Genomic DNA, 6,000 nt, shown 5'->3' with positions numbered 1-6,000 from the left:
TTTTGTAGTGTTTGTGCAAGTTTAGTTTTCATTTTACCTGGATAAGCGTAAAGCGATTTCGAAGAGTACGCCGCCCACCACACCCAAGTGTTCGTCTTACAGCACATTTATATACACTCTTTTTGCAGGTACGACGGACTTTGGTCTGACTTTGGTAGCAGCTAAATTCAAGTCCATTATGTTCGCCAATAACCGCGCTGCATCACGTTTTAAACTTGCCACTTTCTTTCAATGAAAAGTCACAGCGACTGCGGATTCTGGCGATCTCGGCGTAGGAAGCTACCGTAGTGTGGCATCCCAACAGCAAGTACATTGCGGATAACAACTTTTTTTTTCCGCTCATGATAAGAGTGATCAATCACTGTCAACAGACTGTAATATTTGTTTCAATTGACGACTCTTTCTACGTAATTCGACCAATGAAAATGCAGTGTTCTAAAATATTGACAGACACTAAACAACCCCACGTGGTTTGTTGTTATGGCTATGAGAAGGCTACGAGGTGTCTTTTTGTTGCCGCGAACTGGCCACTTCGGTCGAACTTTTCTGGTCTGTTTATATTTTCCACTTCCGTAATGAATGCGTCGTCGGCCTTCTTGGGAAACATCCTTTACCGGGCCTTTGTAAGTGCCGCCTTTGAGGAAACAACAAACTGCTGTGAATACCAAGCCGCTAATGGTGGAGTCACTGAACAGCAAACTTCAAGAGGTGTTAGCTTGGGAAGCTAAATGACGAATTTGATTTTTTGGACGAAGACAGTGACCCAGAATTTGAAGGTGAAGAAATCACAGACGCCCTTCAAGTATTTGTGAATGATACCGACGAACATTGTAGATGACCAAATGAAATGTACGACTGTAAACGTATTGCCATTTTTATAATTCAATGTACATGTGGGATTATTTTATTTTTATTGGCATTGTTAATTAAATTATTATTTTGGAAATTAACGTCTTTACTTGCTCCTTAGAGTGTAAATATACGTCGAGGAGATCGTAACAATTGCGCCGTCCACATGAACAAGACCTTTTCCCCATGATCTGGTCATAAAAAGATACAATGTCTCAAATATAAAAAAAATCTACAACTGAGTTCCCGCACAATGGTGTATCATTTCACGCAGATTGATTGTTGCTGATTTAAAATAACCATTTAGAACGTAAATTCCTCTTCCCAAAATCTAATAAAAAAATTAAAAAAAACCAAACTACCATTAAACGGCCCAAGCGAATTTACGGCAGAATCCGGCAATACGTTGGAGTGATATACTCATGTACCTTTTTGTTTATTCAAAATGTGTTGTGTTTCAAAAGTTATTTTTTGTCTTTGCTGTACAGCTTCCTCCTCTCGTAACGAAGCAGTGCACATATCTTATCAGCTGTGTGTAAACTACAAACAGATATCTTATCAGTTGTTTGTAAATAGCTTAGCCTCAGTTCAGTTATGTTTGTTAGGCATGAATATTAATGAGAATTACTGGTGGGGTGTACACTGGATAAACAAAAACTTTTTATAATTCAATGTACATGTGGGATTATTTTATTTTTATTGGCATTGTTAATTAAATTATTATTTTGGAAATTAACGTCTTTGCTTGCTCCTTAGAGTGTAAATATACGTCGAGGAGATCGTAACAATTGCGCCGTCCACATGAACAAGACCTTTTCCCCATGATCTGGTCATAAAAAGATACAATGTCTCAAATATAAAAAAAATCTACAACTGAGTTCCCGCACAATGGTGTATCATTTCACGCAGATTGATTGTTGCAGATTTAAAATAACCATTTAGAACGTAAATTCCTCTTCCCAAAATCTAATAAAAAAATTAAAAAAAAACAAACTACCATTAAACGGCCCAAGCGAATTTACGGCAGAATCCGGCAATACGTTGGAGTGATATACTCATGTACCTTTTTGTTTATTCAAAATGTGTTGTGTTTCAAAAGTTATTTTTTTGTCTTTGCTGTACAGCTTCCTCCTCTCGTAACGAAGCAGTGCACATATCTTATCAGCTGTGTGTAAACTACAAACAGATATCTTATCAGTTGTTTGTAAATAGCTTAGCCTCAGTTCAGTTATGTTTGTTAGGCATGAATATTAATGAGAATTACTGGTGGGGTGTACACTGGATAAACAAAAACTTGGGTATTTGTTTGCACACAAGAAAAAAACAGTTTACTTGTACAAGATATTATTTTTTCAATAAAGTAAATACACTAATGTATGTGCCATGCCTTATGGAGCTATGCTTGTGATTTTCACAAAAAAATGAGAAAAGTGGCCAAAAAACTATTCTGCTACCTTAAGTTACGCACTTTATGGCTTTTTAATTAACTTTTGACTTTTTAGTCCCCGTCGGACGTAGTCCGAAACGGGGACTTGTGTTTTGGGTTCCGTCCGTTCGTCCGTCGTCATTTTTCAAAAGACGCCTGGACAGATTTTCTTTAAAGATGGGACAAAGACAAGTCATAATGGGAGACATGTGCACATCGATTTATCTCTTATTTGACTGACTTTTGACCGACTGGCGGTCATTTCTGTCCCAACAAAACACCAAAGATCATCATTTGGAAATGTCATCAACTGTTTTTCGAACATGGCTTGACCGATTTCATTCAAACTTGGCATTGACATCAGTCATGGTGGGTTATTGATGCACGTCATTTTTCATGATTCGATTGAAACTGGCGGACTGGTGACCATTTTGTTTTTACGAGTTTTCTGCTCATTTTACAGAGTTAGGATTGTACAGATTTGGGTTTAATTTATGTACAAAGGCAAGATATAATGGGTTAAATGAGGGGTTATCGTACACGTTTAATATTCTGTGAATTGTGAATTGGAAAAAACAAATTACGTGTTTCGTGTCAAAAGTATTCTCCGTGATTTGTTAAAATAGATGTGCGTGATTCGTGAATTGGATGTTTCCAATTTGGGCAGCTAAAGGGTATATGTGTTGAATTTGGTTGTATATATGTTAATGATGCTCAAGCTGGTACCATACAACTATTTACGCCAGTAAAACGAATGGTTAAATTTCTTAAAAATCTTGGTCTGTTGTCCAAGGCATTTTCTGTTCACTTGACAAATCAGCCTGTCCCCTAATTGTCTATACAACAATGTATCCACTCTTAATGACTATCTATTGAGGCCAGAAGATGCAGTCAGGCAATCAACAGGGTTCCAGAGAAATACAAATGGGCCAGAAGGAACGGTTTCTCACAAACTAGGTTATCTTTCTCAATGATAATTTAGCAGTTGAGAGAATTACAGGATTTTATAAAAAAATAATGTGGAATACAGATTAGATCTGTTTGACTGTACAGGCTGAGAAATTTCATGCTGTTGGCCACTTCAAAGAGCAGTTTCCAACAGTTTTACATTATGCCAGAAATATGTCCAATACAGTTTATGAAAGTTTAAAGAGGGTTGTTCCATGGGCAGAAGACTATTTCATAAACGAAACCTCATATTACCCAACCAGTACTAAAGTTATACCTTTGTATAATTTCCCAAAATTACATCAATCAAAATCAATGAAACGAGCTATAGGTACAGATGTAAGAATGGGTTATAGAATATGGAGAATGCGTGAATCAGAAAACAGTGAGGCAGGAAACTACAACATTCAAAGCTGCTATATTACCACTGAACATGAATAGAGTATCAACAATTCCAAAAGAGCAAGTAGTATTTACAGATGTCACTGAACAACCACAACTGTAATTTATTGTGGACACAGTAAGGTAAAAATAGTGTAAAATAAAGCAACTAAAAATAACTACAAATTTAAAAGTTCTAACAACTACAAAAAATCAGAAAGTAATAAAAATACAGTAAGTAAATCAAAGTTAATTTTCTCCCTACCCAGGGGTTTACACAGGCTGTGTTTTATACATGGTATTTTTTAAGATATAGAGACAGAGCAATGTTATTTTCCATTATTTCTAAGAACATTACGTCTTTGTTATTTTCAGGTAATTTTGCAGTTTTTCAGGACGATTTTTTCTTTTATTTTCAAAATGTGATCAGCTCACAAGAAAATGTTTTTCATCTTCAATATCGCTTTGATCACATTTACAGACTCTTTCTGCTGCTTGTAGTTTTGGTTTTCTCCTTCTCCCCAGTTCAATTTCCAAAATGTGGTCACTAAGCCTGAATTTTGATAACATTCTACATAAGCTAAAGTTATTTATTACATTTAGATAATTTTCAAGTTCATTGTTTATTTTAAATTGTTTATATGTCCTAAGTTTATTGCCTTCATTTTTTCCTTTACTACTAGTGGACGAGTTTAGCTGCTCCTTCCAAGACTGTTTGTATTGGTCTTATAAATTCACTTTCATGATGTTTGATAACTGGCTAATATTATCTACATTGTGCTGTTCTTTTGCTTCCCCCAGTTTCTCGTGACCATTATATTTTCAATATGTTTTATCCACTTTTATGTAATTGCTTTGTTTTCATTCAATGCACATTTTAGAATATAATTGTCAGCAAACATGCTAAGTCTATACCAATATTTAATTTATTGTTATTATTGTTATTGTTATTCTAATTGAAAATCTTCCCATTTCTGCTCTTACACCAACAGTTGGTGTAGTATTAGGCGGTGAAACTGACTACCCACTTGCTCTAACATATTGTTGTCATTAGATATCTTGTCAGCCCAAATTTCAGCATCATACATTATGATTGGTGTTATTAACTGGTCAACAAGTTTCAAGCATAATGAAGTTGATGCACTTACAATGATGCACTTACATTTATGAGAGCAGTAACCACACGAAGTGGACGTATGATAGAAGTTCGGTAGACTGGTTAATTGCCCAGATTGTCAATTACGGACAAGGTATGAATAAATATGTTGATGTCAATATTGTTATTTAGTGCCCTCATCGTGACAATTGTACCGTTAATCATTATAAGCTACAATTCAGATACATTTTGTTCGTGATCTGTGAATTGACAAATGTATTTCCTGCGAATTGTGATTTACCAATTTTAATGTCTGTGAACTGTGATATGTACCCCTCCCCCCTTAAATGTTGTTTTCAATTAGTTTTCATCAAAATGTAGCCAAATGGCGGCTATTTCCGTCAAAACCGAATAAATCACAATCCATGTCATCAAACGTTTTTTGGACATAGGGTTGAAAACATCATGAAATACAATAACAGAATAAACATCATTACTATCATAATTACTAAAGAATTAGTATTACCGTAAATCAAATAAGAGTTTTGATGATGCAATGTCATACTTGTCAAGTAAACCAGTCAAATCTATTATGAATAAAACAAATTTAGACGTATTAGGTTTTGAGTAAAATAAACTCGGTAGATGCAATGCATTGTGAATGTAAGTACATGAATGAAGCTATAACCATTGAATTGAACAATTGAATGAGAACTTGTGTTCAGGGTCTTGTCTGTCAATATCGGTTCTTTGATATGCCAAGACCTAGTGTCAGGCCTTGTACTAAAATGATTCATTAAACTGTTGTGCATATTCACATCCATTTGTTTTTAACAGCCTTTGGTCAAATTTTAACCAATTTTGTCTTCCAAACAACGAAACAACATGTGGACATGTTATTAGCACTTACTGGGGCATACCTTAACCAATTTAATTCAAAATTTAGTCTTTATACCTTCATGCACACCTGCAGTTAATATGCTAAATACTATCCCAATATTCAAAGATAATCTGACTATGCTTTTAAGTGTTTGACAAAGACACTGGAACATGACGGAGTCATTGACAATGACTTGTTAATTATAATTAAAATGTAGACGTGAGTCATTCCCTACACTTTTGGAAAACAAATAAAAAAATGGCATGTTTTCGACCTGATTTATGAACCAGTTTAACCAAACCATGAATTTAGAAGTGGATTGTTGAAATTCGTGTTTTGAAAAGTACAAACACATTTAGATTTTCTGCACTACTGTTTGTACAAATGAGGTGAAACTTGTAATAGATGTAATGCCTTATT

This window comes from Saccoglossus kowalevskii, chromosome 9, assembly GCF_978046115.1.
Source record: "Saccoglossus kowalevskii chromosome 9, keSacKowa6.1, whole genome shotgun sequence".
Classification (NCBI taxonomy): Eukaryota; Metazoa; Hemichordata; class Enteropneusta; family Harrimaniidae; genus Saccoglossus; species Saccoglossus kowalevskii.
This window is presented reverse-complemented; position numbering follows the sequence as displayed.